Here is a 13,587-nt window from a genome sequence, read left to right as displayed (position 1 = left end):
TCACAAGTGTACACATTTCAAATACGTTTCATTACAGCATGGAAAGCTTATTAATGTTGATAACAATTTTTTACTTGTATGTGATGACATAATGTAAGTCACAAAGTTGTGAAAATTGTCCATAAGGATTTCTTGTAGTGAGGCTATTTAGCTAATGAAAAAGATGAAAAATAATTATTATAACAATGCTGTAATGCCTGTTCACCCCCTAGACATCATAATACAGTAACAGTTTGGCATTTCGAGGTTTAAATTTATCTTGACAGCGAATGCTAAATATTATTCTGCTGTCATTTAGTTGTTTAATTAACCTTTTAAGTGTTCTTCATTGATTTATGCAGTTTATTTTGAAAGATAATGATTGCGCACAGTATCTGTTTTTCTTAAAATAAATGTGATGGCACTACTCATACGCACCATATATTCTTACGATTCAATACAGTGATCTTCTTACAACAAGAACTTAATTATTTGATAACACTACCACCATCATCTTAATTCTGAATGTCAATGTAAATGGATAGTTCTCACTGAAAGATCGGAATAATAATAACTATACAGTACTCATTCGTCTTCCAAAGTCTGTACAGTCATTGTTTGGTTTGGCATTTACTCAAGGGATGACCCGCCACTCTGATGTAGGCTGATGATGCAAGGAGTGTCAGTATCTTGCCCCCACAGCACTTCCTTTTGTGAAGTTATTGGGTTTGCTGTTCCTCCTCGAAGACACTTTTTGTCCCTTAGGCTCACCTCATGAAAATTAATATTAAATTCACACAGTAGTTGTGCTCTCGTATAGTAATTGATTATATTGTTTTATTGCTTACAAGTATCATTCGTTTGAAAGGCAAACATAGGGTTGAACATCACTCTTACAGGTTGATGTGTAATATCAAATACTCCCCCACTTAGATGAATGATCTTGTGACAATTTTGCTGTCAGTCACTTATGCAGGGTGTTCCAGGAGGAGCAGTCAATATTCAAGGATATGACATTAACAATTGTTCGAAGCAAAAAATTCTAGTAAACATAAGTCTCTAAAATGCATACCTTAAGAGCTATGACCACTTCTTCAGTAGAAGAGATGCATATCACAGTATGAAGATGAACAAGTGCGCATACCTCTTAAGATATGCACTTTCAAGCCCATGTTTTCTGGACTTTTTTCCTTGTTTTAGTTCGCACTACCACCTCTCAAACTATGGAAAGCGAAGACCTTGCAGTAGAAGAGATTGGTTCACAGCGTTGAAGGTTTAGTAGTGCTCATAGCTCTTAAGGTATGCTCTTTTGAGCCCATGTTCATTAGATTTTTTTTGCTTCAAGTGATTATTTCTGTCATATCCCTGAATATTGACCATTCCTTGTGGGATATCCTGTATAAAAATCTCTACTGTTGCTACTTTATAATGTTACTACTTTATTTTTCATTATTAGCCATCTTACTTCTTTTCATAATACAGTCATACACTACTAAATCAGAAATCCAAAAAGGAGATCCCAAGACCAAGGGAATTGTGGTGGCACCACAGCTCTGCATCTGTGTATGAGGTGGAGATTCTGGTGTCCGCTGAGGACCTAGATCTCGCTGAACCCTCAGACACAATGGATATAGACTGCTTATGCAAAAAATCTGTGGCAGCAGGTGACCCTGAGGTGTAACTTGCCTCATTGAATGTTCCATGCTTCCCAGTCTCACGATGACATCATCCTCCAGTGGAATTGTGGCGGTTTTTTCCACTGCCTGGCTGAGCTGTGGCAACTGTTAAGCTTTACCCCTGCTTTCTGCATTGCCCTCCAGGAAACCTGGTTCCTGGCAATGCAGACCCCTGCTTATGCAAAAAATCGGTGGCAGCAGGTGACCCTGAGGTGTAAATTGCCTCATTGAATGTTCCATGCTTCCCAGTCTCACGATGACATCATCCTCCAGTGGAATTGTGGCGGTTTTTTCCACTGCCTGGCTGAGCTGTGGCAACTGTTAAGCTTTACCCCCTGCTTTCTGCATTGCCCTCCAGGAAACCTGGTTCCTGGCAATGCAGACCCCTGCCCTGCGTGGCTATAAAGGACACTACAGGAACCGTAGCGACTGTAATCGAGTGTCAGGTGGAGTTCACGTTTATGTCCTAAATTCAGTCTGTAGTGAATCTGCGCCCCTTCAAACCCCTCTTGAAACTGTGGCTGTCAGAATAAGGAGGGCGCAGGAAATAATGTCTGCAATGTATATCTTCCTCCAGATAGTGCAGTATCCCTGAATATATTAACTGCACTGATGGATCGACTCCCTAAACCTTTCATACTTTTGGGAGATTTTAATGCCCATAACCCCGTGTGGGGTGGCACCATGCTTACTGGCAGAGGCAGAGATGTCGAAAATTTACTATCACAACTCGACGCCTCTTAAATACTGGGGCCACCACACATTTCAGTGTGGCTCATGGTAGTTACTTGACCATTGATTTATCAGTTTGCAGCCAAGGACTTCGCCTATCTATCCACTGGAGAGCAAATGACGACCTGTGTGGTAGTGATCACTTCCCCATCTTCCTGTCACTGCCCTGGCATCAGGCCCACGGACGCCTGCCCAGATGGGCTTTAAACAAGACGGACTGGGAAACTTTCACCTCTGCTGTCACCATTGAATCTCTCCCTCATGGTAACATCGATGTGATGGTTGAGCAGGTGACTTGTTTCTGTGGCAGAAAACACAATCCGTCACTATTTAGGGAGCCCCCGGCGAAAGGCAGTCCCTTGGTGGTTGCTGGAAATCGCTGAAGCAGTTAAGGAGTGCCAGCAAGCTCTACAGCGACATAAGCAGCACCCGTCCATGGAGCACCTAATAGTCTTTAAACATGTCTCGACCATTGGGTGCCATACATCACCTTCCCAAGTCTGGACAAAGGTCAAACGTTTTTTCAGGTACCAGACCCCAACAGGTGTTTCTGGTGTTAACATAACTGGCGTATTATCTACCGACGCAAACGCAATTGCTGAGCACTTTGCTGAGCATTGTGCTAGAGCCTCTGTGTCGGAGAACTACCCGTCAGCCAAGCTCCTGGGCCAGATCGGATCCACATTCAGATGATTAAACATCTCTCATCTGACTACAAGTGACATCTCCCCGTCATCTTCAATCGGATCTGGTATGATGGCGTCTTTCCATCGCAATGGTGGAAGAGCACCATCATTTCAGTGCTCAAACCTGGTAAAAACCTGCTTGATGTGGATAGCTATTGGTCCATTAGCTGCTGGAACGTATGGTATGTCAGTGGTTGGGTTGGGTCGTGGAGTCACATGGCCTACTGGCTCCATGTCAGGGCAGCTTCCGCCTGGGTCACTCCCTCAAGTCTGTTATCCGAACAACCTTTTCCATACACCAACACCTGGTTGCCATCTTTTTTGATTTATGAAAAGCGTATGACACTACCTGGAGACATCATATCCGTGCCACATTATATGCGTAGGGTCTCCAAGGCCTGCTCCCGATTTTTATCCAAAATTTCCTGGTGCTTCGTACTTTCCGTGTCCAAGTTGGTGCCTCCCATAGTACCCCCATATCCAGGAGAATGGGTCCCGCAGGGCTCTGTATTGAGTGTGTCTCTATTTTTAGTGGCCATTAATGGTCTAGCAGTAGCTTAGGGCTGTCCGTCTCACCTTCTCTGTATGCAGACGACTTCTACATTTCGTACTGCTCCACCAGTACTGGTGTGCTGAGCGGTGCCACAGGGAGCCATCCACAAGGCGCAGTCATGTGCGCTAGCCCTCGGTTTCCAGTTTTCGGCTGCAAAGTCATGTGTTATGCACTTCTGTCTGCTTCGTACCATTCATCCAGAACGAGAGCTTTACCTTAATGACGATCCACTCACTGTAGTGGAGACATATCGATTCTTAGGACTGGTTTTTGACTCCCGATTGACTTGGCTTCCACACCTTCGTCAGCTTAAGCGGAAGTGCTGGCAGCATCTCAATGCCTCCCCACTGCCTGAGCAACACGAACTGGGTAGCAGATTGCTCTACGCTGCTGCAGCTCTACAGAGGCCTTGTTCAATCCCGCCGTGACTATGAGAGTCTGGTTTATGGTTCGGCACCCTCAGCATTGCGTTTACTCGACCCAGTGCACCACTGTGGCATTCGCCTAGCGACAGGAGCTTTTACGACGAGTCCAGTGACCAGCGTCCTTGTGGAGGCTGGAGTACCTCCATTGCAGGTTTGCCGTGCACAACTGCTCACCAGTTACATTGCACACATTCTTAGTTCTCCTGTGCATCCGAATCACCATTTCCGTCTCCCACTCACAGCAGTTCATCTCCCGCATCAGCGGCCCAGGTCAGGGTTTCCAATTGCAGTTCGTGTCCGATCCCTTCTTTCTGAATGAGAGTCCTTGCCTTTACCACCTATACTTGAGGTCCATTCACATACACCTCCATGGTGTACATCTAGGCCATGGCTTCGCCTGGTCCTTTCACATGGTCCTAAGGACTCGGTTAACCCCACGGCTCTCTGCTGCCACTTCCTGTTGATTCTTGACATGTACCGAGGCCTCGAAGTGGTTTACACCCACGGCTCGATGGCTGATGATTATGTCGGCTTTGCATATGTCCATGGAGGACATACTGAACAGCATTCCTTGCCCAATGGCTGCAGTGTTTTCACTGCTGAGCTGGTGGCTACATCTCGTGCTCTTGAGCACATCCGTTCATGCCTTGGGGAGTGCACTGACTCCTTGAGCAGCCTACAAGCTATCGACCATTGCTACCCTCGCCATCCTTTGGCAGCAACAATGCCCTGGAACGGGCGGGTCATTTAGTGGTGTTTATCTGGACCCCAGGTCAAGTTGGAATCCCAGGCAAGGTCTTGCGACTTTGGGAGACGAAATGGCATAACCTCAGCATGCACAACAAACCTTGTACCATTAAGGAGCCTACGAATGTGTGGCAGTCCTCCACGTGGGCCTCTCACAGGGACTCTGTGGTTCTCTGCCCGCTCCGCATTGGCCACGCTTGGGTGACTCATGGCTGGCTACCTCCAGTGCCGTGATGACTCCTCTCAGTGTCGGTGCGGCACCCAGTTGACAGTGCCCATATCTTGGTGAGCTGTCCTTCTTTGGCTGCCCTGTGATGGACTCTTCAGTTACTGGACTCGTTGCCATTAATTTTAGCTGACAACACCTCATTGGCTAATTTAGTTTTACGTTTTATATGTGGCAGTGGGTTTTATCATTGTATATAAGTTTTAGCACATGTCCTTTGTCCCTTTGTGTTCTCCACTCTAATGCCTGTACGGTGGATGTTTTAATGTGTCACAGAGTGGCTGACTTTACCGTTTTATTCTTGTGGTCGGCCAGCCACGGTCATCTACTCTCTTGTTTTTACACCTTCTACATGTTTCTTGCTTCTCTCTGTGGTTTTCTTTTCCTGTTTTGTCCATAGTAGTGTTGGTTGTCCTCCTGTCGTTTTTCTGGTTCTTCCTTTCTCCTGTTATTGTGCTGTACGTCTCCTTTCTTTTCTTCTTTCCCTTGTGTAATTATTTTACTGGGAACAGGAGACCGATGACCTCACATTTTGGTCCCTTGCCCCCCCTCTTTTAAACCAACCATCCAACCAACCACCGAATCAGGTTTCAGGTGTCATTAAGTATAGTGCTTCTATATATGAACACAGTTTGTTCTTTTAAACGTAAGTTACATCCAGACTAAATACTTACTGCCAGGCACTTCTTTTATTTTGTATTTAAATCACTTCATCTAATCAGCTGCCTTGCCATCGTGCTAAAACCAGTTCCCGTCAGATCACCAAAGTTAAGTGCTATTGGACTTGGCTAGCACTTGGATGGGTCACTGGCAGAGTCTGCCGAATGCCATTGGCAAGCGGGATGCTCTCAGCCCTTGTGAGGCCAGTTGAGGAGCTACTTGATGGAGAAGTAGCGGCTCTGGTCACGAAAACTGACAACGGCCGTGAGAGTTGTGTGCTGACCACATGCCCCTTCATATCCACATCCAGTGATGCCTACAGGCTGAGGACGACAGCTGCCAGTCGGTACCGTTGAGCCTTCCAAGACTTGTTCAAATGGAGTTAGTTATCACTTCATCTCTGCAACGTTTTACTCTCCAAGTAACTGCAGCATCATTTTAATAATGTTCTTTTCAGAATCTATTTATAAGACACAATTTTTAAAATGTGCAGCTTCTAAGACAGTACAACTGAATCAGACTGCTGTAACCCTTGTCAGTGTGGTGTTGCTAACATCCTTGAGCAGAAGTCACACTGCAGTATAACACAAAATAATACTGATTACTCTTAAAAAAATAGTAGGATATTATGTTGTTATACATGTGTTTAGGAAGCTATTTCTGTAAGCTGAATCATATGTGTAAATAATAACAAGAAAGCTTCTTGGAGCGTTTGTAGATAATTTCAGAAATTAAGAATGGTAGCTAATGTTCTGAATGACTCATTAGTAGTTTACTAAACACAATAATGCCTTTGAGAGAAAAGCAATCTCATAGTTGTTGAGTTCTAAGTGAAGAATAGTATCCCAGTGACGACAGTAAGATATCTACCTTATTCCATCGGGCAGCATGGTGGCATCTCAGTGGTATGTCCCTCGTTACTGCATATTCTGCATAGAACAGGGTGTTCCACATAAAACGGGTCATCTCATGTACCTGTTTATTGTATCTAGTGAGTCGATTTGCTTGTGAAGTGGTTTGGATGACCACGGCCACAATTTCAAGCAACTCTTGTAAACAGGTAATTGGCTGTTTTTTAAAATTACTATTAGATGTTCCTTTTCAGTGAGTTAATTGCTGCATACTGGTTTTATGTGGGGCACCCCTGTGCATTCATTTTTGGAAGTCCCACATTCAACAGCGTTAAATGCATGTTAAATTGACTTGTTTATAAGTTCTCACTCCCAGCTTACCACGTTAAAATTTGGTGATACAGGTACTGTTTGAGTGCTGCAACTTTGGTGCTGGGAGTGGTAGAAAAGTGGAACATTATTCAGGAAGTGGAGATAGATTCACACATGAAACATGTTGATGTTGCACTAAACTGAACGTTACTCCATCAACATTAAATAAAACGGTGAGCAAATGATCGAAGCAACATGTTTGGAAGGAAGAAAGCAAAGAGAAAAGAGTGTGCAACAGTCAGTTTCCAGAACTGGAAAATGTCCTATTGAATTGGATGAAACAAGCTAGTTGTTGTTGTTGTGGTCTTCAGTCCTGAGACTGGTTTGACGCAGCTCTCCATGCTACTCTATCCTGTGCAAGCTTCTTCATCTCCCAGTACCTACTGCAACCTACATCCTTCTGAATCTGCTTAGTGTATTGATCTCTTGGTCTCCCTCTACGATTTTTACCCTCCACGCTGCCCTCCAATGCTAAATTTGTCATCCCTTGATGCCTCAAAACATGTCCTACCAACCGATCCCGTCTTCTAGTCAAGTTGTGCCACAAACTTCTCTTCTCCCCAATCCTATTCAATACCTCCTCATTAGTTATGTGATCTACCCACCTTATCTTCAGCATTCTTCTGTAGCACCACATTTCGAAAGCTTCTATTCTCTTCTTGTCCAAACTGGTTATCGTCCATGTTTCACTTCCATACATGGCTACACTCCATACAAATACTTTCAGAAACGACTTCCTGACACTTAAATCTATACTCGATGTTAACAAATTTCTCTTCTTCAGAAACGATTTCCTTGCCATTGCCAGTCTACATTTTATATCCTCTCTACTTCGACTATCATCAGTTATTTTACTCCATAAATAGCAAAACTCCTTTACTACTTTAAGTGTCTCATTTCCTAATCTAATCCCCTCAGCATCACCCGATTTAATGTGACTACATTCCATTATCCTTGTTTTGCTTTTGTTGATGTTCATCTTATATCCTCCTTTCAAGACACTGTCCATTCCGTTCAACTGCTCTTCCAAGTCCTTTGCTGTCTCTGACAGAATTACAATGTCATCGGCGAACCTCAAAGTTTTTACTTCTTCTCCATGAATTTTAATACCTACTCCGAATTTTTCTTTTGTTTCCTTTACTGCTTGCTCAATATACAGATTGAATAACATCGGGGAGAGGCTACAACCCTGTCTCACTCCTTTACCAAACACTGCTTCCCTTTCATGCCCCTCGACTCTTATAACTGCCATCTGGTTTCTGTACAAATTGTAAATAGCCTTTCGCTCCCTGTATTTTACCCCTGCCACCTTCAGAATTTGAAACAGAGTATTCCAGTTAACGTTGTCAAAAGCTTTCTCTAAGTCTACAAATGCTAGAAACGTAGGTTTGCCTTTTCTTAATCTTTCTTCTAAGATAAGTCGTAAGGTTAGTATTGCCTCACGTGTTCCAACATTTCTACGGAATCCAAACTGATCTTCCCCGAGGTCCGCTTCTACCAGTTTTTCCATTCGTCTGTAAAGAATTCGCGTTAGTATTTTGCAGCTGTGACTTATTAAACTGATAGTTCGGTAATTTTCACATCTGTCAACACCTGCTTTCTTTGGTATTGGAATTATTATATTCTTCTTGAAGTCTGTGGGTATTTCGCCTGTCTCATACATCTTGCTCACCAGATGGTAGAGTTTTGTCAGGACTGGCTCTCCCAAGGCCATCAGTAGTTCTAATGGAATGTTGTCTACTCCCGGGGCCTTGTTTCGACTCAGGTCTTTCAGTGCTCTGTCAAACTCTTCACGCAGTATCTTATCTCCCATTTCATCTTCATCTACATCCTCCTCCATTTCCATAATATTGTCCTCAAGTACATCACCCTTGTATAAACCCTCTATATACTCCTTCCACCTTTCTGCCTTCCCTTCTTTGCTTAGAACTGGGTTGCCATCTGAGCTCTTGATATTCATACAAGTGGTTCTCTTCTCTCCAAAGGTCTCTTTAATTTTCCTGTAGGCAGTATCTATCTTACCCCTAGTGAGACAAGCCTCTACATCCTTACATTTGTCCTCTAGCCATCCCTGCTTAGCCATTTTGCACTTTCTGTCGATCTCATTTTTGAGACGTTTGTATTCCCTTTTGCCTGCTTCATTTACTGCATTTTTATATTTTCTCCTTTCATCAATTAAATTCAATATTTCTTCTGTTACCCAAGGATTTCTATTAGCCCTCGTCTTTTTACCTACTTGATCCTCTGCTGCCTTCACTACTGCATCCCTCAGAGCTACCCATTCTTCTTCTACTGCATTTCTTTCCCCCATTCCTGTCAATTGTTCCCTTATGCTCTCCCTGAAACTCTGTACAACCTCTGGTTCTTTCAGTTTATCCAGGTCCCATCTCCTTAAATTCCCACCTTTTTGCAGTTTCTTCAGTTTCAATCTACAGTTCATAACCAATAGATTGTGGTCAGAATCCACATCTGCCCCTGGAAATGTCTTACAATTTAAAACCTGGTTCCTAAATCTCTGTCTTACCATTATATAATCTATCTGATACCTATTAGTATCTCCAGGATTCTTCCAGGTATACAACCTTCTTTTATGATTCTTGAACCAAGTGTTAGCTATGATTAAGTTATGCTCTGTGCAAAATTCTACAAGGCGGCTTCCTCTTTCATTTCTTCCCCCCAATCCATATTCACCTACTATGTTTCCTTCTCTCCCTTTTCCTACTGACGAATTTCAGTCACCCATGACTATTAAATTTTCGTCTCCCTTCACTACCTGAATAATTTCTTTTATCTCGTCATACATTTCATCAATTTCTTCATCATCTGCAGAGCTAGTTGGCATATAAACTTGTACTACTGTGGTAGGTGTGGGCTTAGTATCTATCTTGGCCACAATAATGCGTTCACTATGCTGTTTATAGTAGCTTACCCGCATTCCTATTTTCCTATTCATTATTAAACCTACTCCTGCATTACCCCTATTTGATTTTGTATTTATAACCCTGTAATTACCTGACCAAAAGTCTTGTTCCTCCTGCCACCGAACTTCACTAATTCCCACTATATCTAACTTTAACCTATCAATTTCCCTTTTTAAATTTTCTAACCTACCTGCCCGATTAAGGGATCTGACATTCCATGCTCCGATCCGTAGAATGCCAGTTTTCTTTCTCCTGATAACGACGTCCTCTTGAGTAGTCCCCGCCCGGAGATCCGAATGGGGGACTATTTTACCTCCGGAATATTTTACCCAAGAGGACGCCATCATCATTTAATCATACAGTAAAGCTGCATGTCCTCGGGAAAAATTACGGCTGTAGTTTCCCCTTGCTTTCAGCCGTTCGCAGTACCAGCACAGCAAGGCCGTTTTGGTTAATGTTACAAGGCCAGATCAGTCAATCATCCAGACTGTTGCCCCTGCAACTACTGAAAAGGCTGCTGCCCCTCTTCAGGAACCACATGTTTGTCTGGCCTCTCAACAGATACCCCTCCGTTGTGGTTGCACCTACGGTACGGCCATCTGTATCGCTGAGGCACGCAAGCCTCCCCACCAACGGCAAGGTCCATGGTTCACGGGGGAAGGAAACAAGCTAATGCTTCAAATATTTCAACTGATGGTACTGCGGTTCATGCTGAAGCAGTATATATGGCACAAAAGGTGAAACTCACAGATTTAAAAGCATCCAGTGTTAGGATCAATTGGTTCAAGAACCAATGTAATTTAGTGTATAAATGTGTTTGAGATGAAGCATAAAAATTGATACTGTTTATCCATGGAAAAATACTCTTCCATCATTCATAGGAAGGTCAGCCCCAGTGATGTTATAATGCAGATGAAACAAGGTCTTTTTTTTACCTTCTGCCTAATAAAATTGTTGAGTTCAGAGGACCGAAATGCATTGGTGGAAAATTCAGTAAACAGAAGTTGATGCTTTACTCTGCTGTAATGAAACTAGAACAGAAAAGTTGATGCCACTAATAATTGCAGTGACAAAGAGTGCTCGAAGTTCTAAAAATATTTAGATATTGCCATGTAAATGAACACCTAATGCAGAAACAGAGATAACAAATACTATTTTTGAAGAACCCTTGGGTGCATGGGGTGTTTGGTTGGGTGTTAGAAATAGGAAAGTCATTCTGTTTTTGACCAGTGGGCAGCACATCCCGATGATACATTGTATACACTTTACATAAATTCAGATTTTTTTTTCTCCAACTGCACAAGCCACCTTCAGCTGCTGAACAAATGCATATAAAATTACAGAAACAGAAATACTGGCAGATTCTTGTACAGAAGAGCCTGGGCTGCCTTCGAACTACAATGAGAAATATAACGATTTAGGATGTGAAGCACTTTGTAAGAAGCATAATCCCCTGTCAAACTACTTCAAGAAGGCTACCTTTCATTGGATGCTAGCAGAAGACATCACTCCAGAAAATGGAGGAATTTGCAGTTGAACAATGGCAGCAAGTAATGGTGCATGAAGAAAACACTGACTACCTTAGCTTCGGTGTATATTTTGAATTTAACAAAGATGTTGCCGTCTGTCAGTCCATGACAATTCATGGAGTCCTTCAGGAACAGGTGGCAGAGAAACAAGAAGGAAGTGAAGACAAGGATGAGCCTAATCCTTGCCAGTTCCAACAATATCAAAAGCTATTGAAGCAATGGACACAGTGAAGTGTTATGTTTTGAAATTGATTACAGAGTGATGAATGTATTAACTGAGATAGGCAATACGATATTAAAATTAGGACAAAAGAAACAGTCAACTGTTCATATGTTTTGTCAAATTCCAGACATGTTCTCGAAAATGTGCATTTTGAACTATAATCCATAGAGATAGCATGTCAGGAAATGTGCTTAGTATTACATCACATCTCCAGATATGGTACACTTAATTTTGCGTTTTCACTGCTGATAAAATTGAATCATTACAAAAAAAAAGTTTTTTTTTAATTTCGGTAGTACATTTTCCTGCATATGATGTTCAAAATCGGTGGTCGCTTAAAAAATGTGCTAATGATGTTCCACTGTAATAGTATAGTTGTCTACAGAAGAAGAGATATGTACTGTGTAATTGTATTTACTATGATATTTTTCACAATGAAAATATATGTCACTGTTAATAGTGGATGACATCATCTGAATGCCATAGATACTATAATCTTTTAAATACACTATGCATGACTTTTCTCTTGCTTATCCTGTGTAATCAGATTCAGCTAAGTTGATAGCCAGGGATAGTAAAAGGAAACATAAGTGAAGTATATAGGACTGTAGACGAGGGGGCTTGTTGCACAGAAAATGAAACATGAAGAAATACAACCATCAATTCGGATCCTTCTACGTATCTCGCTATAAAATTCACAGAGAATGTGAATCCATTGAGGAATCGGTGTGTATCTATAACTACATTGTTGAGTCCACACAGGATGTTCTAGCTGATGTGCAATGAACAGTTTTCGTCTGATTTGCTGGGTGATTTCATTCATATGTTCAGGAGGAGAGGCCAACATTGTTGCCCATTTTTGGCCAGTTGGTGAGACACTGCAATAACAGAATCGAGGCGCATGCCCTTCAATCCTTCTCAAATGATTTTACAGAAACTATTTGGTTAAAAATCTTTTTGTGTTACTTACAGCTTTATATGTTAGCTTCATGATGATGTGCCCATAATTTTGTTAATGGTCATAGTTATTATGATACTAGGAATTAAGTAGGACATTGTGCAGAATTTGAAAAAGTTTGCAAAGAAAAATAGGGGTCATTGTGATTTTACATTTGGTGCATATTACATAATATATTACTGCATGTGAATTTTAACTAACATATTGAATTTTTTATTTAGATGGGTGAGGATATCTATTTGCTACCAGACTCAATAAAACTGATCTTACGTAGCATGCTCTTTTGTGATCGTGTGTGCCTGTGATGAAGCCAGAGTGAAATATCCATAACATTCCTCATATTTCATAAACGGTTTGAGATAGCTAAACGAGATTGTGGCAAATGATAGCATGCAAAGAGGAGAGTATTTTGCCATATTGTTATTAAGCAAAACTTCGTAATCTACTGTGTTATTCCATTAATTACAGACTGTAATTTTTAAGGGGCATCAATAGCTGATGAAATGAGAAATTCTGTGGGTTTTGGAACAAAATAAGTGAAGATATTACACATTTATTTTTGTACCAAGGAAATGTACCTTGAGTCCGCCATTCCAAACAACTTTTGCCTGACGTCAGCACTATAAAGGCGTCTTCTTTGATCTGCAAAAGGCTTATGACAACACATGGCAGTACCACATCCTTGTTACCTTACAAGCGAGTGAAGTTTCTGGGGTCTGTTCTGGATTTTTATCCAGAACTTTCTGTCACACCATGCACTCAAAGTTCGAGTTGATGCTTCCCAAAGAACCCACTCATATCCAAACCAATGAGGTCACACTAGGCTGTGTACTGAGTGGCCCTCTCCTTCTAGTAGCCATCAGTGAACTAGCAGCAGCTGTGGAGTCCTCAGTATCATCCTCCTTGTATGATCATGACTTTCGCCTCTACTGTTGCTCAAGGTGCCATACGAAAGGTGAAGGCATGGGCTCTCACCAATGGCTTTCTGTTTTTAGCTGCCAAGACTCGCGTTGTGCACTTCTGTTGATATTGTTCCATTCACACCCCCT

General features: G+C 42.1%; 1 protein-coding gene across 1 annotated transcript in view; it reads left to right on the top strand.

Moving 5' to 3' along the window:
* The window catches only part of LOC126263641 (HEAT repeat-containing protein 1), a 291,901-nt gene that overhangs the window by 36,576 nt on the left and 241,738 nt on the right, over positions 1–13,587 (top strand). The window lies entirely within an intron of this gene.

This window comes from Schistocerca nitens, chromosome 6 (genome assembly GCF_023898315.1).
Source record: "Schistocerca nitens isolate TAMUIC-IGC-003100 chromosome 6, iqSchNite1.1, whole genome shotgun sequence".
Classification (NCBI taxonomy): Eukaryota; Metazoa; Arthropoda; class Insecta; order Orthoptera; family Acrididae; genus Schistocerca; species Schistocerca nitens.
This window is presented reverse-complemented; position numbering and strand designations above follow the sequence as displayed.